The sequence below is a fragment of the Gnatocerus cornutus genome, chromosome 1 (genome assembly GCF_029298725.1).
Source record: "Gnatocerus cornutus isolate USDA-ARS CGAHR chromosome 1, icGnaCorn1.1, whole genome shotgun sequence".
Taxonomy (NCBI): domain Eukaryota; kingdom Metazoa; phylum Arthropoda; class Insecta; order Coleoptera; family Tenebrionidae; genus Gnatocerus; species Gnatocerus cornutus.
The window spans coordinates 28,026,262-28,052,586 of NC_142233.1; the positions used below are offsets into that span (position 1 = coordinate 28,026,262).

The 26,325-nt window shown below is 37.2% G+C and overlaps 1 protein-coding gene across 1 annotated transcript in view; it reads right to left on the reverse strand.

Annotated features, from left to right (window-relative positions):
- The window catches only part of lobo (coiled-coil domain-containing protein lost boys), a 50,386-nt gene that overhangs the window by 4,754 nt on the left and 19,307 nt on the right, over positions 1-26,325 (reverse strand). The window lies entirely within an intron of this gene.

Consider the following 26,325-nt stretch of genomic DNA (forward strand, 5'->3'; position numbering starts at 1 on the left):
AATAAAAGGGCAAATGATGGGAGTGAACGTTTTTTTTTTCTTTAAAATTTTTACTGGAGAGTTATTACATTAACATTGTACTTTATTATTTAAATTTGATTTGTTTTATGTTAGTGAAATTTTGCAGTACATTGTAAAAAGAAAAGCTAATTTAAAAGCATCTAAAATGGTTTTGTTCAAATTTGTAAATAAAATAAGCCTTGAAGCCTGTTCTTCATTGTTACAGAAGGAAGCCAAAAATTAAAACATCAATCTTGGCAGCACTTTTAAGTTAATCAATAATTTTTCGATTTGCTATGTTTAAACCCAAAAAATAGTTTTTTTTTCAATTTTTAACCAAAATTTCCTGTTTTATAAATCGTTAAGGATGGCTATTAATTTTGACGTAATTAGTTTTAAAATAGCCTTTCGTTGTAGTCGTTGATTTAAAATTTGACCACCATCATTTATGTACTAACTACAAAAAATTTAGTCAGACAGATTAAACAATCTGTTTCATTTGCAATTTATTTATCTATGGAATAGACCAATAAAGCTGTAAAAACTGCAACGGATTTACCTGTCAATGTTAGTACAGAATGAATGCCATTAAATACATTTCGAGGTTTTAGCAAAAACCACATATGGCTATACAATGAGGATCAATACTAATTAAATTCCAAATTATTGAAACTTCTAAGAATTAAATTTAAAATATCAATAATCATACTACGTGGAAAGCAACATTAGTTCAGAATACATATTTATTAAGAAGTTGCTTCATCTGAACATTGTAAAGTCGGATACAACAAGAATACCGTAAAATCGGTTAAACTTTAATTGGGAATAATTAATAGAGCCTCTTCTAAAATGGTTAAAATGTTAGTAAACGCGTCGGTATTGTATTTGATAAGAGATAAAATGCTTACAAATAAATCTGAAGGGCTCAACGCTTTAACAAGAGTCGAAGAAAGATACTGAAAACAAGCTAAATGGAGAGAAAAACAAGCCGAAGGGAGAAAGCAGTCGGGAGATTATTAGTAGATAAATCAAATCCGAGTGAAACGACTACAAATAAAGCCATGAATTATTTAAATAATCACAGCTCGATGAAAATCAAGTTGATCGTAGTTTTTGTTGTATTAATTAGAGCAGGTAAATATTGGCTTGTGGTGTGTCCTGGGCAGTTAGCATCTCCCCTATTTACATAAATATTTCCCTATCAAACATTAAATAATTAAGTCAGCTGTAAAACACTAAAATCGTCCGACCCCATTTACATGAATATTTAAATCAACTTTACCGAGTCACCCTCTTTTAGAATAACACTTTAAAATTGTATTAAGCCAGAGCGCTAAACGCAACAAGTGTCTATAAAAATCAGATATGGGGACAGAATTTCTAAAGAATTGTGCACCCCTGTTTGTTTTATTACTTTTATTACGTCCGACAAACTGTTGCGAGTAACAGGTGGGTAAAATAAAATAACTCGAGGCAATCGGAAAACTGTAAAGAGCTGCAAAACTCGCTCAGCACGGCAATGCCTCGCAGATTTTATCACATAATGCCATTTTAGAGACAATTACATTAACGTCCGTCCTAAGTGGCCCTAGTTGCGTTACAACGAAATAATCGGAATTAAATGCGTCGCTCAAGACGCAACAAGGACATTGGTTTTCTATTATCCTAGCATTAAAATATTACATCGCCCTTACATTAGCGGGTGCAAAAGATCTAATTGAGACGCCGGAATGCGAATAAAACTTGCTGGAAAAGGCTAAATGTCGATGATCCACTGTTCCGCGTTCTTGGGATAAGTGAAAATAATTAATGGGGTGTTGTTTCATTTGATAAATGGATGGTAAACTTTCGCAGTTTGTAAGTTTTCATCCCTACAGAAAATACGTATTTGGCAGAATGATATCTTTCAATTTTTGTTAAAATAAAACTCCAGTTGTTGATGAAAAGAAGAGTCGTTTTTTGTTTGTGGTTGAAAGAGGCTGTAGAACCTAAACGTAGGTATGCAGCTGAGCATCTCGCGCTTCCGGCATGTAATTTGCGAGGTCATCGTCGAGCCTTGTCGAGGCCGAGGATCGGTCGAGCCCCGGCAAATGTGCCATCATTTCGAACGGAACTGATTTATATCGCTCTGCCTCTAACCGTTTCCAATAGCTACAGAGGACGTCCAGCCGCGTTCCTCCATGACCGTGTGACGCCATCCATCCTGCTCCTCGAGGCCGTCACATCGACCACCACCGCACGCCACTCACCATCGCCGTCACGCCACATTCCCATTTCACTCGTCTCTCTGCCAAACACCCCCCAACCCCCAACTGACAGCGTCCCAGCGAAAACCCATTATTGACCAACTACCTACTTGGGCGCGAAACTTACTCCGACTTGCCCTCTCTAAAGGGAGAGTTTTCGATGCTGTACGCCTTTGTTATCCAATCTTCCGACCGAAGAACCGCGGCTTTCCAACAAATGCCATTAAACTAATATAGATCGGGTCAGCGGAATTTACACCTACACTACCACCGGAAAAACCTTTGGGAAATAAGCGCTTAAGGTCAGGGAGTTTTTTAAATCGCGCTGCGACAAGAAATGCCATTAGGTTCGTTGCGGATGCCGTGATTTCGTTGTGAAATCGGCCGAATTTAGGTTTCAACTTGCGGATGGATAATTTTGGCAACCGTTAGGCTTTTTAAAACTACAACTGAGAAACTGTAGGCCCGGATTCAGATTCTTCCGGTAATGTATTTTGGAGAAAAAAAGTTGGAAAGGTATTCTGATTTTAAATCTGAAGTTTGTTTTACTTCATCAGGTCCGGGTTCACAGATATTCTTAAAAAATAAATTTTCACTGAGAATTCAACTCACCATAGGTTCGACCTATCAGAGACTTTAATTTTTTCAAATCAACCAATCACAATAAACTTTTTCTGGAAATTTCACGAGTGCAATTTTCGGTGACAATTCCACGCGAAAATACCACGCGAGCTGTCAGTTGCTTGTCGTCAGTTCGTTGAATTCTCATGACGAATATAACTCGGGAGCTCGAAATTGTGAGAAATTTTTCCTCCAGTACTCGTAGTTTGTTTCTCCGGACAATTGGCACTCGTTCGCTTCGCTCACTCGTGCAATTGATCGTCGAAAAAACTACTCGTCTGTCGGAAAAATTTCCGACAATTTCGAGCCCACTCGTTATATTACTTATGAAAATTTCCAAGAAAAGTTTACTGTGATTGGTTTATTTGAAAAAATAAATGTCTCTTATTGGTCGAATCTATGGTGAGTTGAATTGTCAACGACATTCACCTCTCTATTTTTTGCTAACTTTCATACAGATTTGTGATTATTTGTGTTTACCTAATACAATTCCTTTCAAAGATTTCCACCCTCTAATTTTTTTGGTCCACAAGCAAATTAAAAACTTTGCGTCACCAAGAAGTTTTTTAAAGTCGATTATGCTTGTCTTAAACTTGATGTGCCTAGAAGTCGAGTTTTTGTAAAAAAAAAATAACAAAAATTATAAATCTTCTGAAAAACTTCTCAATGTCCTATAACTTGTAAAAGATAAGAAATAGCAATGCGCTTGTTACCCGATTAAAAAAAAAGAGATCTCAGTGTTTTTAATGATGCAAATGATGCATTACAATGAAAAGTTGATGTAATAATATTTGAGTTAGTATATTATATGCAAATTTCCATTAATACTAGAGAATTTTTAAAACATAAGATTAGTTTTTCAAAAACATTTTTCTACTTTGCGTTAACAATACTTTCATTGTGAAACGCAAACGCGTTTCACATTAAAAACAATTGTTTTTATTATAGCACGCAAAACAGTAATTTTTTTGGTTATGTTGGCTATGTTATTATGCCGACACTTGAACATTGAATCAAAATCCCAATGATGATCATCATCATGATCACGAAAATATGAATTTAGGAATAATGAACCCAGAAGAAAAGCAAACGTTGTAATACCTAATTTTGCAAAATTAAACAGAAAACGTCAGTAATTATTTGAATTGAAATTTTGTTAGACAAATGTCATTACCTCTTTTGACGCCAACCTAACTTGTCAAAAATCCCTAATCGAAAAAAATTTCTTTCAAAAGCAATTTTTAAATTTATTAACAATGCAAAGTAGAAGAAATAGTATATTACACTCATTTCATAAGACGACTTGTAGCACTCATTCTATTTGACCACTCCTCGCTGCGCTCGTCGTGGTCAAAACTCATTCGTGCTACAATACTCGCCTTATGAAATACGTGTAATAATGTACTATTGTTACATTTTAAAGTTTTTTTTTCTCAAATATTTTGGGAAGAACTGACTTACCTAGCAACTTCTATAGTTCTTTAAAAAGCTTATTTAATTACCTTTTCAGTGATGTATTATAAAGTTTCATGATTTTGCATGTTGTTAAGGGAAACTGAAATAAGAAAAGTGATCGCGGTATACTAAAAAAAAATTATTGCACTTACAAAAATGACACCTATCTGAGTCAATTCTATTTCAGAAATAACTTTTTTGTATTTTATTTATTTAAATTTGAAAGCAAATCGTGTTGGAGAGATTCGAATTACATATTCAATTGACTGGCTAAAAAATTTCGCGTTGGATTGTCATTATTTTTTTAGCTGAACGCCAACGTCAAGAAAAGTTTAACAAACTACAAAAATAAATTGGAAATTCCAAACGATTTAATATGTACCTAGCAATGACGAGAGACTGAAATTGAATGAAATAAAAGGGTCCTGATTGTCTTAATCATTCATTAGTCCGGGTCGTATCGCAAAAATGAATTTTCCAAAATTTACGATCTGACGCACGTAACATGCCCCATTAAAATGCAAAATAATATATTAATTTAATTTTAACAATTAATTTTTACCAGATCCATTTTTTGCGCTCATTTCCTTTTCCGCAATTTGGAACCAGAATTTTAAAGCGCCCCTAAAAGCATATTTTGTATCAATTAATTCACACCTTTTTTGTTTAGCATATTTTTTGCGCAAATTAATTAAATAATTAGATTCGAGCTACCGCGATCCACGTCATAAATCTCATCGAAATTAAGTTGTCTGGATTTGAATACACGCGGATGTGTTTTCAGGCGCTTAGGATTTTTACATAATTTTATAATGAAAATTAACCCGACCGGATTCGAAAAAAATCCATTTCCCGTCGCGTCGACAAAAAATGGGCAAGCAACCGTTTCCTGTTATTGACCTACCACAATCTATTTGGACAAGAATTCAGTGTTATTCATCTATCGATCGATGATGCTTTCTCCCATTTCGGTATGAACCCTTTACATGACACTATTTTTGGGGAAGCGAAAGCCTGAGGCAATAAAGACCGGAGGTATCGAAGCGATAACCCCGAAAGTTGACGATTATCTTTTACGTACACAAAAGGGAATAGCCCTTATTGCCTGATGATAATTGTAGATAATTAAACAGTGTTATTAAAAGCTGCCATAACGAATGAAGTTATCAAGCTCGGCGGTAAACATTTTTTATTGGGAGAAAAGTGTTTCATAAATTTTACAGTGCGAGGGCTCAATAAAAGAAACGCCAGAGCGTTGCAGTCCATCTCATTTTGCTTTCGTTGTCTGGTTAGAACGCGCACCTTTAAAACTTATCACTTGATCTGACAACCAGCAGCTGAAAGTCGTCAAATGTACTCCACTCTCTAATTCGATAATCACCCACATGTTCTTTGTCTCTTTTCTTTAACCCGCTCCGTTTGATCTCCCGGCTCGCAATTAAAGCGCGAATCTCCCAAAAAACTCTAAAATTATCCATCAACCCGCTGAAAGCCAACCATTTTGTCCGTTCATCATCCATCATGACCGATTTTCTCCTTATCAGTGCGTACCGCGCCCGTGTTTATTAAAAACCGCGCTGGGTCTTCCTGGAAAGTCCATTGTAAATCAAACAATCTTTCTACCTGGGATTGACAATGGGATAAGAAGGGTTCTGTATGCGAGGTCGCCAAACAAGCGGGCGCGCTAATGACGAAGATTCGCTACGCAAGATGTTCTGCTGATGCCACCCCACGGGATAAACTAAAGCGTTCTCATCGATCGCACATTTCTTTAATCCCATAATAGCCACGGTGTCGCGTGTGTTCGAATGAATATCTAGTACCATGGGAACCGACTGTGCATTGTTAGACCTTATTTTGAATTCACACCCTTCCCGTATTAAAACCCTTCACGAGTTTCCACCTATGTCGGGGCTTCCTGGTGGCACTAATGCTCAACCGCGAAAATAAATTGGGGCCAGAATAAATATTGATGAAAGCAAATGCCGAACTTTCTTCAAGAGAAAATTCGTCCTCGCGAAAGCCCTAAATAACTAAACCATTCCGCCTCGTTTCTCTCACACTGACATTCAAAAAACTACCCCTACAAAAATGATTTTGTCCACATTTTATTATCGTATCCTGACATTTTCCACCCGAAGTTTTACCGTCGCGGTTGTCACTCCGGAAGACTCCCGAGATCGATGACGTTCAGGTGCAGTCACCATAACCGCTACTTTAAATTTTGAGCGACGAACAGTGTGAATACGGGAGAAGAGTTGAATATTCCTCATGCATCAAGTTCTCGATACACAAAGACCCGTTTATACCTGAAGGCACTTTCTTATTGACACTTGCGTCCTGTGCGCTTGCAAGGATCGTTGACACTGCCACAGAGATTAAATTAAGCTCCGTCGGCCAATTCTGACTTTATATATTTACAATACCCGTCTTTCCTTTGGGCATCCGTTCTGTTTTTGTTTTGGAATGCTCCACGAGGAAGTGCGGAAGACGATGGAAATTGCAAATGCACGAGTTGCATTGGAATTAAAGTAGATCTTCGTTCTACTCTACAGGACTCTTCAATATGTTGATGTGTGAAAGTGCTGGAAAGACTACACCGTGGATAAGGATAAGAAAGGTTTTCAATTAATCAGAATTAGAATTGCTGCACCTTAAGCACTTTACAAGCGCTCTGTTTTACCGAACTAAATCACTTCTTGAAAGGCTATCACACATGTAGAAACACATGAAACGCGAATTTATAGTGACAGGCAAAAGGAACCGGCTCAAGTCTTAAAAACTGTTTTCTCAAAAATTTAATTGAACAGCTATGGCCGTCTGACTACCACCCCAATTTATAATCGACTATAACTCTATATCTTAGTTGTTAAATCAATTTCTTGTAGACGACGACCAAAATTAGCACAGTTTTGTATTATGCGTGAAAATTTGCGTTAAATGAATATCAATAACTAAAGTTTGCTGCTATAATATAAGCTAAATATTGACCAAATAGAGACTGTTTTTGGACTGATTTTCATGGAACCTTTTGAGAGTGATAATATGTAAACCTACATACAAATATCAATCGAAAAAACAGCTCAAGATCTATCACCTCATCAAATCTCAGATCGGTATAGCAAATAGTTTACAAGGGACGGACAAAAAACGAAAAATTCAATTTTTGTCATCGTATAAGTCGGAATTAATATATATTTTTTTTAATATTGATCATCGAATTTTGGATACCTGAGAGAACTTCTAAGCAGCAAAACGTGAAAAAAGCTATGGCGTTTTTTATGTGTCGTAATTTCCGAGATACGTGATAAAACCAACTATCCGAACTTTAATTGACATTAACTCAGTTATTTGTTCCTGTACGTGGATTTGGAATTGGCTTCAAATTCTGCGTAAAATGAGTACCATATAACTTAAGTTTGCTCCAAAAATAAATGAGATATTAACCGAAATAGTTTTACATAGTTTTAGTCAAATTATTTTTTCAAAAAAACTGAATTTTTAAATTCCGGAAAATGTAAGAGCGAATTCTTAGCAAACAAAATGCAAGAATAACGACAGGAAAAACCGCATCTCTCTATCCGACATATTTTTCAAGATATAGAGCTTTGATATTTTAGAACTTTCAAAATTTTGGCTCTCTCTCACAACTCGAATCTTTAATTCGTCATAACTTAGTTATTTCTTGACGTACGGGAAAAATTTTGGATTCTGCGTGAAATGAACACCAATAATTTAAGTTTGTTCCACAAATACGCTAGATATTGATCGAAATAGATTTATGTTTTTAGGGTGATTTTCAAGGAATGTTTTTCAACGAAAACGAAGTTTAATGCGTTTGAGTTTATATCAATCGAAAGAGTTGCTCAAATCTCTCATCCTCGTCAAATCTGAGATCAGTACGTCAAGTAGTTTTTGAGGGGCTGGGCGGTCAAAAAACGAAAAATTTAGTTCAGGTTAAACATTTCTAAATTCTTAGTTCTTCGTTTTTAGAACTTTTTTTAGTTCTTGTTAGATAGATCTTTCGAATTTCAAACACTTTCAAAGCTCTGATATTCTCAAGTTTGAAGCTCACTAACTCTCAAATTACAAAATTTTTATTTTTTTAGTGGCAAATTTCATATTCCTTAATTTTTGAGTTCGGAAACCACAGATTTTTGAGTTCTAAAATAGGTTTTGTGTTCTAAAATTTCTAGATTTTATTTATTAGTTTCAGAAATTAGTGTCTTCACACTTTTCAGGTTCGTAGATGAATTTCAAGCTTTTAAATTTTAAAGTTATGCATTTTTACCTTCCATTTAATGAGTTTTGAGATTACAAGCTTTCTATTTATAGCTTTTAAGGCGGCGATTTACCTCCAGAAAAATGCATGTTTTCAGGCCTCACAAAATTCGATATTACTCCGTTGTCTGTGAAAAAAATCAGTTCAAATTTTGTGAAACTGCAGTTAAGATAGTAATTAATGTCGGGACTTTGAGTTTTTTTGAAAAAAAGTAATGACAGTATGATAAAAAAAATGTTGAAAATCGTTAAATTTGGCCAAGTTTAGAACTAAATATCTCAGGAAATAACATTCTTTTTGTAAAAAGCTCTTCGTCCCGACACAGAACCATTCTTTAACAAGAAGAATATCATGTTCGTTCCACTGTTAATTCTTTTATAATCATGTAGGATCTAATTTACATGAAGCCTGCATCGCCCAAATTGTGGATAAATTGCGTACATCTTAGGTTGAAACCAACCCTCTGTGACCATAATGGTGGGGGAAAAAAATAACATGTGTCCGAGAAGTGAGCTGAACGAAATTGTACGATAATAAACGACTAACTTTCTTTTCTTTGCCCATTTGGTCTCGAGATCGACTCGATGTCCATTCAAATTTAAAGACTTGACATACCTAAATAACGGGCTCAGCGGCAAGTCACATATTTTGAGAAATTATTTAAACTACGAGTAGACATTGTCACATTAACCTGACTGCAAAAACGATATTATTAAGCTTTGTTAATAAACTTGCAATTTGATATTGAGAGTTCTTAAATATTGTCTTCTGGACAAATGAGAAAAAAATTATTGACGATGAAATTCAAAATTTGTTCTAAGCGCCATGATATTAATTAAAAATAATGAGATATTCACCAATACAAATTAGTCAATAATTTTATTAAATTTTATTAAAAAATCGTAAAAATAATAACTAATTTTTTAAAAGTTTATTTATAAAACTCTTTGTTATTTTGCTTGCATTTTTATTGGTTGTTTATATTCAATTGTGCTAATGCTAGCGCACATTTAGAATTAAAACAGATGTGATAGGATAACTTTCACGTTGTGTCAAAATTTGAAGAGATTACTTACTAAAAATGTCTTTGTTGTAGGTTGACCATTGGTCAAAGTGTCAGGAACAACAAAAATGATTTGTGTCTTGGCTTTATTTATGATTTACTACGAATTTAGACAACATCAAGTTTTTCTGTTTGTTGTTCGGTTCATTCACAGTCCAGTTAGATAAGAAGCAAAATTTTTATTTACAGATTGGATTCTTTAGAACGAAGGCATACAGCACTTGACAAATACATCGCACATTCCACTTAGTTTTTCTTCTTTTACCTTCTTTCCGGTATTCGTAACATATTTCTTGCCTTGCAATTTTAATTTATTAAGGGATTGAAAGTTTTTTTTATCAAATATGGACGATATTATTTAGAATTAATTTATTACATTATCTAATTTTTCAAATTTTTGGCTCTTAGATCGGTCTTTATGTTAAGTCTGTATTAACTGTAACTTAATTTTATAATTTTAAATATTTATTCTAAAGCTGTTTGGATTTTTACAAAATTGACTATTTTAAAGACCTGAAACCTTTAAAAAACAGTAGAATTTACGCAAACACGGAAGGCAAAAAACGGACTATTGCATATTCAAAGGGAAATTTTTTGTTTGCTCTTTTAAATTTTCTTAGAAACAATTGGGAATTGTTTAGAAAACAAGTCACACGCCGACTGTCTTGTTTATATTGTTTACCGCGTATTGTACTTCAGCTGAGGTTTTAGGTTATATATATTTTTTTATTGTTATTTATTATTAAAAATTGTATAAAACGGAAAACTGCTTAAACGTAAACATCGGATTGCAATTCCTTTTTATACAGGTTTCACTGTAGTTTGGATCATTACTTGAACAAATTTGGTACCCGAGCTTGTGAATTCGCGTTGCGACAAAGGAATGCCTTGGTTTTAATAATTTCGGCTAATTTTATGTTTGTTTGTTTTTTGTTTTATTAAATAATTGGTTTGTTGTTGCTTTTATATTTTTTGTTTTTATTTTTATATTATGTATTATTTTTTATCATTATTTTTGCTATATCGCTGTCTTCAATGTCTACTCTTTCTGAGCTGTAGTCCAACTAATAAAATGCTATGCTAAAAACGCTTCGTTTGCCGAGTCTGAAATGGTTAGTGTACTGCCGATGTGTCCGAAAGCATCACCCTGTCCTTGAATTTCGTCGAAGGGATGGATGTGTGTGTAACACTATAAGATTACAGCAGAGAAACGACACAGCAAACCTAGAATGCTCTGGGTAAATCGCCGCCTTAATATATTTTGAACAATCAAACCAATTTTAAAAATATTATTAATTGAGTTTTTCTTGTCCATTGTTGATATTATATTTCAAAATGACAGATTTCCTCATTTTATTCATATTTTGAGTATTTTGTAGAGTGCCGCAGATGAAAATAGGAAGAAATTTATGTTTTCTGTCTGTTTCTTCCGCTCCGATTAAGTTAAAATGAAAACATACTGTTTGTTCCATGGAAAATAAATGACGCCAGCCCCAAAAACTAGTAATTGCGTTCACCGATGGCATACTTTGATTGATAGAAATCACTATAATAACCATTTATTATCCGTGATTTTCCGCGACTTTGGCAACTTGCAAGTTCAGTGTTCTTCGCGTGCCGCGTCGTAAAAATTCAACCCAAGGCAACACGAAACTTCGACTTTCACGTTTTTTCGCAATCAGCTGATTACCATACACCCATCCATCCCCCACAGCTACAATTTTACCCAAATCTGACCTCATTTCCAAAAAAAAGTTAGCGACCACTGGTCTTCGACCTAACCCAACCCTTTTTATCGCAATCATAATTTAGCCGTCCGTCGAGAGCAAACGAAAATAATAAAACGAAAGCTCGGATGGTAATCAAGGCATCGTGTGTTGTGTGTACGATGCAATAACGGTTTAGCGTTGCGTGTCAGCCTGGCCTAATCCCAACCTAAACCTAAACGGTCATCGAGCAGCTACGTCACGCCTGATTGCACTTTAAGCTCGCCAATACAACCAACGAGATGCAGATATGAGCACGTCTATAATAATGCCGCAAGCTGCACTTTGAGCTTTCGAGATGTCCCGCTGTTAGGGCCAATTGCGCGCACTGCCAATCGCAGGTATGGATGGGTCCAAGGACACGTCAACGGTGCGCTGAGAACAGGGTGCTTCAAATAATGGGCAATTTCGACCAGACGAGAGGGATGCTGATGAAACCTTTTTTGGTAATTACGGAATGCAGCTTCCTGGAAAATCTATCCGCGATCATCAATTTTTGTTTTAAGCTGTTCAACACTACTAGCTGTGTATTTGTACAACGAATTTTAAACATCTTGGCCTTTATTAATATCCTCCGCTTGTTAGCCTCAACAAACAATAGACTTACGAAAACCTAAAACTTTGTACATAATTGAAAAACTGAACAACGAAATGAATGTAATGTTCAGCTTGATTGGACGAGAACATGTATAACACCAAATTTGTACAGCATTTGTACATATTAGGTTACAAACCCTTAAATATTTTTCCTACAATAACAAAAACGTTTTGATTTAGGTAATTTACTAAAGCAGGTAGTGTCGGTGCGCTCAAACGTTTCGTGAACTTTTATAGACCAGTTGTTAAAGACCTCATTGCTTCTAATCCCCACAAAGACGCTCCGTTTTTATTTGAAAATGCAACAGAGAAAAGCTTGTTCTTCGTTTTAATAATTTTCATGACACAGAAGAATGTTTTTGCAGATTGCTTTGAACACTTTCACAATTTCTTCAAACGCTCTTCCAAGGTCAGCGTTACATTTACGCTCTCCACTCTCAATAGTGCCAATCCGTCACGTCACGGTGACGCGGGGGTCGTTAAGGCGCAAGATGGTCGCCTCAGTGTCGGACCCATAAGTACAGCACCGTCAAAGATCTTATCTATTGGCCAAACGCGAAATTTTCCAAGAATTAGTCATGCTCGCTCAAAGTAGCATTCATTTGCTGGCACAACAGCCAGCAAACCAGATGATGCACGAAATTTGGGTTCAACTGACGCCGGATAATTAGTTGGTTGGCCTGAAAAAGTCTTATTTGTGGGTGAGGAGCGGTCGCCGGTGGTCATTTAGAAAACCATAAATATTTACTGTTTTCAATGGGTGATTAGGAAATAATTGGTACTTAATGAAAGACGCGTTTAGATAACGACACGGTGAAACTTTTTCAGAGTTATGAACGACTTTCTTAGGGAAGTGGTTGTAACAGCAGTGCGCTTTCTTGCAAATTAAATGAAACCTTCATCACTATCACAAATTGATTTCAATTATTGCTATTATTATTCATCACAGCAGATTCAAATTTATACATCTTCTGCCTTGTTTCAATACCTAATGAAGTACTGACCGAAAGCTTCAAGCAACTCATTCAACTTCACTAATCCGCTATGAAATCATAACTTAGATCGTACTCCAGGTGATTATGAATAAATCATTACTGTTATAGTATTGGAAAGCTGCTTGGATTAAAAACTAGTTTAGTTGAAACTTAGTTCAGATAATACGGAGATTTTCACATGGATGGAAAAATCCAATAACCGGTTAAATTAATAAGCGGTATTGACTATTCTTCAAACCAAAACAAGGATCGTTTCAATAATTCAGCGTAATCCTCTTCACTTTGATTTATTTGTAGAGGCTGAAAGGCTGAGGATTAAAAAACGAACATTGGAAAATGCAAAATTACATTTCATGACGACCTAAAAAACATAAACTTGCACAACCAAGGTTGTATTTAATTAACATCCCTGAGGAGGTATTTTGTAATAATTGCAGGCTATTGGGTTGTATTGATGGAGCTTGAATGTATATTACATTTTTTTATCAACAACAAACTGATGTTTAGTTTTTCATTATTATTATAACTGTTCATATTCGTGCAATTTCAAAAAAACATTCGATTTCAGGTTCATCACTTTCTGTAGACAATATCACAAGTGTATTTTTGACAAGGAAACAGATTTCTAAATCATCGTAATCCTTCAAATATTTAGACACTTCGCGATAATTATGATGCTGGTTTTTGCATCTCAAAAATTGGAAGGACTTTTTATAAAACGTTTTTAGTTTCTGTAATAAAACAAGCAATAATAACATATAGTTTATCGCTTAACTTTTGAGTATATTGTTTTTTTATGAATTTTAATTTTATAGGGTCTCTGAACATATCTAACGCGTTTGTCCATTTTCCATTAAATTTACAACTTTTTAGTAGGATATTATAAAAAATTCAGCAAGAAAATTCTTTTATTTCTTAATTCTACAATATGGAACTTTTTCTAACTCCTACATTTTGAAATTCTTATTTCTGCGATTCTGCTTTAAAGAATCTGGAAAGTGCAAATCTCAGATTATTGGATCGTAATCTAAGAATTAACAGCTAACAGCTCAAGAATAATGCAAGGATCGAAAAATAAAGGGTTATAAAAATCGTGAAAAAAATCAGTCTTGACAACCTCAAACGTAGGACATAAACGAACCTAAAACTCTCTGAAATCTTTGAGGAACTGAAAATATTAAAACTATAAATAATACAAGAATGAAAAAGAAACCTGAGAAAGTGAGAACGTAAAAATTTCCAAACCTAAGCAAGAAACCGAGAATTCTGACGTTTGAAAATTCACAATTCTTTAACTTTGAAGTGAAAACCTAAAAACGTGAGAATGTTCGTCATTTGATGTTTTTTAAAGGACTAATTGCTAGAAATTCAGATTCGTTTTTTATACAAAAAGTTGATAGATAGGCCTATCCTTAGTTTTTTTACACAGAGCTGCAGATCTCATGTAAAATACAATTTGAAAGGTGTCAGATACTGATCACCACCACATTACCATATTTACGACTTGAACGAAATTTTGCATACAGGAATTATTTCATACGAACTCACACTCCAACCAACGAAAATTCCTGCCGCTTGAAAAACCATAATAAAGCATTAACAAAAATCCGACTCTCAGTGTGATGTTCCTGCTGAGTTTTACAACATGTATATATATTTTTCTCATAAGAAGAGCGTGAGAAAACTGTCCATAAAATGCAGGAAATTGCCGCTTGTTTTTCGATAAAAATTAAGGACAAAAACCAATAAAAACGATGGGTATATTTTCACTCCTATCTTTCCCTTTGTTTTTATTTACGATGCGGATCTGCTATTCTATTCTTCCGTTCCTGGAGTGTTTTCAGCAGGTTAGCAATGACTGTCACTCTCCGTGCTCTTTTTCTTATCTCGTGATTTTATGCTAATGGCCCAAAACGATTTCCACAGAAAGGCCAATAAAAATCAAAGGCTATTAATGAGAGCCTTAAAAAAACTCGCATCTTTTGCCTAACATCCCGCTTAAATTTGTTGACATTCAACACCACTTTCCGATTCAGTGTGCAATAAATGAGCGCATGATCGAGCTTTACGAGCTTTCTTGAAAAGATGTTGATCTTGACGGGTCCGGTTTTATGTTCTTATTATGGAAAGATGGGATAATAATTAAGAGCAAAACGTGTAATTTGAGCATTAGTTCCAGTGGAAAGAGCGTTGATGCTTAATTTCATACCAATTAGAATAAATGCTCCCCTAAAATCAGGGCGATATTTCCGCGCGCTAACCTTGGCCGAGATATGGGAATAGGAATATCAACTTTAAATTCCTCACAATAAAGTTTTCGTGTCGGGAAACTTTATTCGGGATTGAAAGAGCAGAAAATGTTTTCAAATCTTTAGATGTCGTTTTAATAAAATACAAAAAATCTTTTTGACTTCAAAGAGACAGTTTGGCTTAAAACTACGTGCTCTGCCTAAGTGGTCTCTGCTTTTTCTAAGTGACATTTGAATTTTTTAGTTCTAAAGTAAATCTGTTTTCTTGTTTTACTATAGAAGCAGTTTGACCATTCATTTAGTAACTTACAGAAACACTTCCAGTCTCAACTTCAATTTTTGACTCGCATTCAACAGGAAACATGTAGGTAATTACCCACTTCCTAGATAAACCGCGCGCAAATATCTAACTGTTCTATGAAATGAAATTGTTATAACCCTTTTAGCAGTATTAGCTTTATCTCTCAACAGAGTGAAAATCTTTACGGCCAATTTAAAGTTCGGTATTTGTTGTTTGATCCTTGCTTGCAACTTTACAAAATTAACATTTAATTAAAGAAATACTTCTCTAATAAGCAAGTTCCTAAAAAAACACCTTGCGTAAATTATAAATTCTTCTATTTATGTATATGAACACACTTGTCGTTTTAGAATACAGGCGAGAATAGCCCACTCCCGAAGATTCCTAAAATAGAAATAAGTGGCACAAATTATCAACTTAAATGGGAAAATCGTGTCCAACAAAATGTTGTTCTTTCAGTTACAAAATGAAGCAGAGTTTTTAGCAAAAGTTTTTCAAGTAACTTAATTAGCCCGGTGCTTATAAAATTGAAAAATAATAATTGTATGATTGTTCAAAAGTAATATCTGTGCAAATGAAAGCAACCCTTTGTAAAAGACAAACCCCCAGCATTTAATTCTTTAACCGATCCCCCTTAATTGGCCAAACCCCTCGACGTCAAACCTGGTGCACAAATGCACACAAACGACGATCAGGCAAGCAACCCTTAATCGATCATCCGTTTTAAAGGACATTTTCAATCACCGCCCTTTCCAACTCCCTAAAAACAACAGCTTTCGTCCAATTTGCAATGCGTCAAGCAAGACTTTAATCAAGCACCGTGCCAGTTGTCCAGCATTTACCGTAGATCAAAGGAATCTTCGGAAGATGCACCGGATCATCATTTCCGATTCAGCAACTACATGAACGCGTTTCAATTAAGCCGAAATCTAGGAAATCGATCTGGTCCAGGCTGGCAAGACACACACAGAGCATCACCGTGATTGCCGACAATTCCCATGACCGCGGCGGCGGTGGGCGGTTGGTTGGTAACAAACATTTCGCAGAAACTACCGCGGCCAGGGGGCGAGAGGGCGGACGGACACCGGCAACATTAAGTCGAAGGGTGGCGGGCGCACAGCCGACCGATCCACGAGGGTAGTATCTGCGAATTACTTTGACATACACACACGCACACAGGCACACGTCGCGTAGGTAGATAAGGGCGGATGGACGAGAGGCTGCGATGGAGGGGTTGGGAACAGTGGCGGCGCGGATAGAGGTTACCCAAGCAGATGTTCAAAGAATGATGTTTGCGAGAATGGCTTGCATTCGAATCTTTGTAATTAAGCCATTGAACGCTTCAGAGAACATCTTTGACAATGATTTATTGAGAAAATCTTTGCGATGTGAGATAATATCTTCTGTGTCTATTTCACCACTTAAAATTTTCAATAAATCAATTTTTATTTTGTTGCTTTGTGGTTTAACTAAACATTGCCTGAATAATGTAGGTCATATTTCATACAAAATTCGACAGCTCTATCACAACTAAAAGTGCTTGTCGGATTTTATATACAAATTTTTGTTTATTTTGTTCTCAATAAAAACTAGACATTGCCATCAGCATTTTTCTCGATTTCAGAAATAATTATGGTACACTCAATTTAAACTCCGCTAACAAATCAGTCATCCCCTTTTGATAACGGAGGGGTGCGATTTTGGTTCCCTATCAAATCATCGAGTATTTCGAGATCAAGTTAAATTTTCAACCCCCAAAACCTAAATAGCTTTAATTCTCAAATTATTTAACTTGTATTTCTCAGGGGTTGATTTCCGTTTCTAAAACTTTGAGCTTCTGATTTCTAAGATGCTAAAAGCTCTTTATCAGAAATGTTTTTGTTTTTGATTACCAATTGCTTCTTCTCTATGTTTCAATTTGAAATCATGAACAGAGACATAAAAGTGCCCGTTCCGTTTGTGAGTGACCAATTAGTCTCGCTGAAGTCGTGCTTTAAAATCTCACATTATCAATTTGCTCCAGTATTTAAGCAAATCTGGAACAAAAGCAACTCCACCCGATTTGTAAATCCCAAGATTCGCACTTTAAACCCGTGGGATTTTCCTGGCTTTCCCATCCGCATCCTCTTGCACATTTCCCTTTAAAACCGTCGCGTCGTCTTCACATTTCGACAATTTCATCGATCTTCCCTGGCACGTGCAAAATTCAGGATCCGTCTAGTTCGAACATTTTGCATGAACATCCGCCACTGGATCTTTTAGGGTCGGTTGGCGTTGGCGGGCAAGCAGGGTTCAGCACAATGGCCGCCAACGCTCGCGGCGATCGGCGTGTAGTTAGTGCACGGGTCCGCGAACCCGCGTCCTGTCCCTGCCGTGTGATCTACCCGCAGCTGTCGCGGTTCGGACAGGGACGGATTTAAGGAGGATGAGAAAGGGATGGGGTCGGGACGACGGACGGGTTGCTTGCTTGCCTGCTACTGCGACCCGAATTCGCTTTGACCAGAAACAACACTGCTCTAGAACAAAGCCCACGGCGCGTCTTATATAATATTATACAATCTCACAGGACAGGATTGTTTCATTAAAATAACAACGGGCTTGAACTTTCAAAAGGACAGGACACTGTTCAGAGCTTTCGGATGGTGGCTGGAAAGGGATTTTCATACACTATATGTCATGCATCAACACAAATACCACTAGTTTTTTGTAACAAATCCCTGAACTTATCGTGTCAATACACTTAATAAGTTAAATAGAAGTGAAGAAGTATGATCGATTTCCACGTTTTTCTCTCCTCGCCTATAGATGCAGTTTTCCCATTGGAAAAGTTCAGTCAAGTGAGTCGAACTAAACAGTCGGTTCAGATAAAAGACTCGTTCGACGCCGCTTTCAGAGCTGTGTATAATTAGAGAAAACTTAATCTCATCAGTTTGGTGGAAAATTGCATGTGGGAGTAGTTCGTCAGTACAGTATGTCACTTAATAAATTTGGAGGTCAGCAGAGGATAATTAAGACAAGGGGTTATCTCGTACTTTTGCGATTGGGAATACTCCTAACTCGCATACATTAAATTAATGTTGTTTGATTTCCCGCGACAACAAATTACGACGCAATCTAAAATTATCTTCGTAAAGGAAGAAGAACGTGGAAACGGAGAAAACCTAAATGAAATAACAAAGCTATATGAACCGGGTCTGTGATTACGTATTATTATCATTACGTCGTCTGTAATACGGAATCAATTTCCGAAAACACCGCCTGAAACCTTTTCACGACGCGTTTGACGCACTGGCCTTGCGTGGTCCAGAATAAGTGATATGGGGGCTTGTCCGGCCCTGGACGGATCAGGGTCGTATCGAAGGGACCGGAAATACCGCGGGTGTTGTATCCCCGCAGATCCGCACTCCACCCCTCCGTTTCGCAAATAACGATCTCCTCCTGTAATTAGTCCGACAAGTGGTCAGTCACAGCGGCAGTGCTGGATTAATGCACGCGAGCTGAATGCTCCGAAACATTCCTTCTATCTCCTGCTGGACGCGAGAATCTAATTTCAAACGCGACCATTGAAAGACATTAATTAGTTAGATTCGCTTCTGCCACGGCTGCGACCGCCGATAAATAATCCACTGCACTGCACCACCTGACGAGTCATCAATACAACCAAGGAAATGGTAGCACTACGAGGCGCTTATCTGCATCTATAAATTACGACGCGATAGCTGTGTCGACCATCGAGGATTTATACGAAAATCGCTCATGGATTGTGTTACTGAGCATTCAAGGGGACGGCGAGGATTGCCGGCGCGTGGGGTTGGGAAACAACAGCGATGGTGGAAGTCTTCCCCGTGTTCACTCCAACCGTGTCCTATAAAATTCTCGCTTAAATTATTTAGCTACTGTATTATGTTTGTTAACAAAATTGAATCACGGTGGCCAAAATTCAGACGAATGCAATAATAATTGTGAAATGTGAAACTAGTTTATAATGCCATCATTCTGCAATTATAAATGAGTTTCATTCGCTATTTTGTTAGTCGAACCAGCTTCATAATTAATGATGATCGATTTTAAACAAATTTTGAAAGAGCAACCCGTGGTGTACATGATCGCTTAAATTTGTATGCAGTTGCCAATGTTTTTTCCTGACGGCCCAGCACTTTATAGCACTAGTTGCTTAAAATAACGCTATATGAAAGAGTTCAATAGCTGTAATCAGAGGATTTGGCTATGAAAAACGGTTGTGGCTTTAAAATTGCATTAACCGGACGCCTAACGTGGGCTGAAGAATTTTTTACTTTATATCAATGCTATCTTCGTTATGAAACATTTTTAGTTCCTTTGGAAGACTTCAAGTACTGCAATTTTCGTTAAAGAATAATTTTTTGAATATTAACGAAGCCGAAAAGTAGCGTGTAAATGGCAGAAAAGTCGTAATTACTTTTGATGTCAAACCGCAATAAAGACTTGTCGCCGCATCTTAACAACTTTTGACTGTTTAGAGTAAAAAGCTTAAATAATCGTTTTTACAATTCCATTACACGCCGAACTAGCGTATCGATTTCCGCAAGACGTGTTCACCTAAACTGTATAATTAGTCTGATTAATTCTTTAATAATTTACTAATTTAGTTACATTCGTGTAAGTGAAAGGTATAGAAATGTTATCCCTTTTTAACCCCTGAAAACAATCGATTCATAACAATTATCCCCATAAGCAAGGATCCCACATCAGAGCCAGGAATGGATTTTAGGTGTATTCCGTAGGCCGTGTAAACTCGAAGGGCCTTTGGGTTGGCGGCGTCCATTCGGTCGTAGGGGCGGCTGTCACGTCAGGGAGGGCTGCAATTTCGCAGGGATTCAACCCCCTCGACGTCCTCCGCGCCACCGCCGCCGCCGACGCCGCCAACTTGGAGAGCAACGGATGGAACGTGAGGTCGCGGTGAGTTCGACCGTCGATAATTACATGCCGTGTAGCGAGCGCCGTAAATTGTAAAATTGGGCAGCGCGCCTCCCCCGAATGGATCGGGGGTCGCGTCGACGTCCACCTCCCCAACCCCGTCCTCAGCGAAGTGCGCAGCCCGGACTGACCTTGCAACGTTGGGATGAGTGTTCGCGCCCCGTGTGCGTGACTGACGCGAGGGATCGGGGAGGAGGCGGCGACGGGGGGAGGCCTCGCGGGGGTCCGCGGCATCTGCTCTCGAAGCCGCGGCCGACCGTCGCCAGGCCCCGCTCAGGGACGGCTCCAGGATTACCGATGCCCTGCTCAAACAAACACGAATGGATGCCGGTCATGCAGGGGATATGCGAATCTTGGATGAAAGAAAGGCCAAGACAAAATTAGATTCCAAAAAGTTAATAGCTCTTTGAAGATGTTGCAAATTATAATACAGCACTAATTAATCTTAAATCAAGCAAGCTGTAATGTGTCACCCTATGGAAATAGTAGGGGAGAGTGAGGAAATGAGGACCCAAATTGGCGTCCAAACAGGAAATACCGAAGCAAAAATACTCACTTTTACCACTGAGCTAGAAACATTGGACATTACGACAACATACGAGAAAACTTATAATTGGAATGATCTTGTACTGATCTGATCTTGCAACGACCTGAAGAAAAATGACCATCCAGATCTTTTCCCCAAGCCACCGCGGCGCTTCCTTAGCGTGAAAGGCTTTGCAGAAAAATGTCTCCATTTAGTAAAAATTAATTTACCAAAGGGTCATTTAACCTGTAGTGACCCACACAGAACACCTGAATCATCGACCTGACACTTCGGACGTCATCGGAGGAACGTATTGGCAAACTGAAGGTGGAGGGAGAGGAGTTGCCATGGGCCCTAATAACGAAAAGGCCGCGGGTTCGCGTGTGCTAAACGTACAAACACGAACGTTACTCTTCCTTCATGTAATTTTATCGTCGGAATTAGTGTACGGAGGAAATGGGTAGATTGAGAATTGGGGGTAATTAATTACAGGCAAATTTTATCTAAAATAAATAAATAATTGGCTGGTTGGTTCGACTCAACGTAAATGTTATTACGGTTTAAAACAATAACATTAAAGAGGAAACAGCCAAGGGTTGCAAGTAAAGTCAAGGCTAAATCAGCAGCTACGGATATTTCAACCGGTGGAATTCAAATTACATGTATTAAGTGGGCAGGGTGGGTAATTGTAACTTTTACTGTGATTAGGAGGGTGCGTTGTAAAGAAGGGGTGCGATAACGGGAAGTTATTTTACATCGATGCACTTCACGCATTTGAGCGGCCACCTTTCAAAAATGGGTTATCCATAATTTAGCAATTAATTTAAAATTTCGTAATAAATCATTCCGAATTTCTAATTGAAGACAGATTGAAAATATCTTAATATGAACGAAAATTGTTTTAATTGCCCTCTATACGTCTACTAAAACTTGCATATTATTTTTGGACCAGCCGAATAATCGATTTATGCCAGAGTTCGGCGCTTGTATCAAGGACGACTAGCAGACAGATCGAAGTGTTTAAATAGGTGAACTCAGCATAAATCAAAGATCCTGCAAATTTTTCTCGCATTATTGGAATGAACCAAGTAAACTGGAAACAAACTGCAGTACTATACAGGGTCCGGCAACACTTGTGTCCACCCCCAAAATCATCATTAATTTTAAAGATAAAATTTTCAAAATTTGCATACGCTCACAGTTAACAAAACTCTAGAAGCTGACGCAAAAATTTGTTTTTTATCACTGATAGTTTTGGCGTCGCGACGCCTTAACAATATAATTTTTAGGTAATTGTGAGGGTTTGTGATATCAACCCCTAATTTATTTTTTTTTTAATACAAATATGTTTAAAATATCTCAGTTGTTATTTTAAATTCAATGCAAATTGTCTTCAAAATTTGAGAAAAAAATGCTGTTTTATCAAGTTAGTTTCCAATTTCATTACGTCAAAACTGCTAACTACGTTTACACCCATCTGTCAACATCTTGTGTCACAAATGACATCTATCTTTTGGCTCGCTTTAGATTGTAACAAAAGTCTTACTTGGTGAAATTGTCGCTTTGTCGATGTTAATTAACGACTTCTGGTGTCCATAAAGTGCAACATGCCAGTGTTAATCAAAATTAACCTTTATAAAAGTGAATGAAGTTACTTGTGAAATTTTGGTGTAAACGTAGTTTGCCACTGTGCCGTCATAATTTTGAAAACTAACTTGATAAAGCAGCGTTTTTTTCTTAAATTTTAATCACAATTTGTATTTGATTTAAAACAAAAACTCAAATATTTGTGTTACAGTTATGTCGAAAAAAATTTGAATTCGCGAATATTTTTGCAAAAACTCAAAAATCACGTAAAATTATACTTCTTGGGCGTCGCGACGCCAAACAAACCGTGGTAAAAAAACAAATTTTTTGTCAGCTTCTAGAGCTTCGTCAACTGTGAGCATATGCAAATTTTCAAAATTTTGTCTTTAAAATTAAAGGCAATTTTGGGGATGGACACAAGTGTTGCCGGACCCTGTATAAACTACCCACAAATAAAAAATAAAAAGCGCAAGAAGTTAAAAGCACATTCGCTATAAAAGCGAATTAAGTAGGAAGAGAATCATCCACCCTCATTTGTAGAAAACCTCCCCATTATACCGTTGAACGTCCTTCCGTAAATAAAACTGTAGAGAACTAATCTTTTTCCTCACTTACTAAGTTGGCAACTTGAACTTTTCAATAACAATCATTCGGGTCAGCGAAAACTTTCAAAGCTTTAGCCCATTTAAGAGTCCGAGCTTGTTTCAAAGTAGTTCACTTTTAAAATGCCAAAATAATTAATGTTTTGCTACCGAAGTAATTTAACGCGTTAAAACAAAATGGGGACCTGTTGCGCTCAAAAACAACAGTTAATTTAATTGCACCTACACTACGATGAAATATGAATTTGTGCACGTATTATTTCGTGTTAAAGTGTAATACCTGTCAACAAACATGTATGTAATTTGTTAGTTAATTATTCATGCTTCTGATGTTGTGATGGTCAGTTATGGTTTGACATGTAATTATGGATATCTATTGGCAACTATTATCATCCATAATGCAGGAATACTTGGAATTTTATGTCTACATATTTCAATGTATCGATAGGCAAGCATGTGCTTCAATAATAGTCATTTTGCATAGAGAAGAGACATCATGGTTGTACTGCCATACCACGTGGAATCATGGCAGTGTTAACTTTTGACTTCGTCACGCTTGCCAAAGGAAATCAATATATTAGCCACGTAATCTGCGTGCCGCCAATTTCCCTAATTAACCCCTTGCATCCACTTCTTGGAACCGCCGAAACAAATCCCAATCGCACTTCCCCGAACCAATATCTCCAAGTCGAAGAATCTACTTTCACAAAGCCCATCGTCGACCAATCGCGAGCGTTTAATTTTCTCAAGTCCGTCGCTGTACCGAGTCCGACCATCCGCCACATGCAACCTTCCCTCCAGGACATCGGTCGACGTCCGCGTTCCGCGAACCTTCCATCTTTCTCTTCAGCAGTGAAGAAGCATTCGCAAGACGAAGACGAGATCCCAACCGACGTGCCATCAGGTCACGATACAGTCAGGGTGTCCAAATGAGCATTACGTGCTGCTGGGCATTGACAGCGTGTAAAAGGAAACCGTGTATCCTGTAGTTTGGGGGATGCATTTCAAATAAGGCACGTCACGCTTACTGACGGCCTAACTTGGACCCGCCGCCCTCCAACTCCCCGCGTTCGATACACGCCGTTCACCCTAAATAATATTACGGGAGTGGAGGGTGGTCGCGATGCGACACGATGGATGGACGCAGAAGATGTATTTGGGACAGGAAACGGAGGCGATGCTGCGAAATAGGGAACTTTACACTTTTCTGGCGGGCATATGAGCGTTGCGAAGGTCAGCAGTCATTTTGCAAGAACACGCACTAAAAGGCAACCAAAAATATTCTTCTTATAATAACTTATTGTTATTACATCTCATATTTCTGGTTTTTGCGATGCTTTTTGTCCAAATAACATGATGGTACCTTCTGGCAGGCAAAAAATCTGGGAAAATTGTGAAATTCAAAACCCCTAGAAGTAATAAGTTCGAAATCAAATGTTAAAGTATATTCACGGAGACGAGCCAAACAATTATGCCTAAAAACAGCCCAGTCCACATTTTGCTGCATTCATATTGGATACTTCGGTGCAAAATGTGTAAAAAAAGGTCGTGGGTAGCTGTAAAATTGCTTATTTATAAAAGAAAAATATTTTTTTATACAAGTTTATGCAAGTTGCATCTACGTGAGGTTGAATGATCACATGCTAATATTTTGCACGCGCTAGCTCGTCTCGGTGAACAGACGATAGACACGTTATAAAACTGAACTTAAAATTTTCTTTTTCATTTTCTAACTATTATCACTTTGAAAAACTAAATTAAACACAAACTTCGACTTAAACAGCTCGATCGCGGAAAACCATCAACTAATTAACAATTTGCAAATTTGATTACTTCAGTTCCGTACGTTACAGTCGATTACTAGAATTACTACTTCACCCCGAAGTAATTTGATGCATATTCACTAATAATTATTAATTAGATGTATACCTCTCTAAAACAAGGTACGATCAATTTCATTCAAATCGCTTGTTATTCAACAAAAAATGCAGATAAACCACAAAAGAATTTGTTTGCTGAAGGGCCATAACATAGTCCTTATGCGATGCAGACCAGCTTGGCGCGCCCCTGTCTCTAGTCCCAGTTGTCTCTTCTTATTTGTTTTAAGAAACTCCACAAGAATTCAGTCGGATCCAAGTCATTTCTGCACCGGAAAAATTTGCCCCTATGTTGCATTTATTTATCGACTAGTCATTTCAGTAGAAGAAACATTTTAATTTTTAGTACCCCTATAATCATTTTTCTATGTTTTATCATTATCAAATTGAAAAGTCCCGTTTCCTTATTACGTGTTTACACCTGCTTTGGATGCTCAACAACTCTTTTAATAACATAACAACATTATTGTAATTATCTGCAGGTGCTTGGCTAGATCCATGTAGATACTAAACTACTCTTAGTACTTTCTCATTGCTGCTGCTGCGAAATCTGCAAAAATTGTTCACAAATTTGATAATACAGCCCATCGAATGAGATCCGCCCGCCGCCACAATGACGTTTCTCACTCCACGACTTCTGTACGAACGAAATAAATCCGGTCCTGCCTGCAAAGCTATTAAGTAAAACCTCCTGGAATTAATTTTTATTCGGCAATACAACGCTCAATTGAAAAAATTGGGGTTCAGTTTACCCCAGAAACGCGAAGAATGAGAACGAGAGGAATAAACAAAAAAGAAGAAAGACAAACTGGAACTCATTCAATTTATCTTTATCTGTCAGGAACGCTGGTTTACGATGAATTTTGTTGTTACTCCTTCCTCAGTGCGCGAATTGGCGGCGTGCCGAGCATCAGAAGACATCAAATTGTGACAGGTCTGCATGTCATTTTATTGAAAGACGAAGCAAAAAACAGCAACCGTAAAACAAACGACCGTTTTTATGAAATCGAAAGTCGGTAATAAGAAACTGTTGATAGTTTTTTTTATTATTGTTTCGACCTTAAAGAGATGAATTCCAAGACATGAAATTAATCACCATTTTAACCCCTTAATTGCGAATTGAATCGTGGAGAAGCGTGCGGCATTTTAAGCATGTGCAAAAGCTCTGCATGAACCGCTAATTATTAAATTCTAAGGCGCAC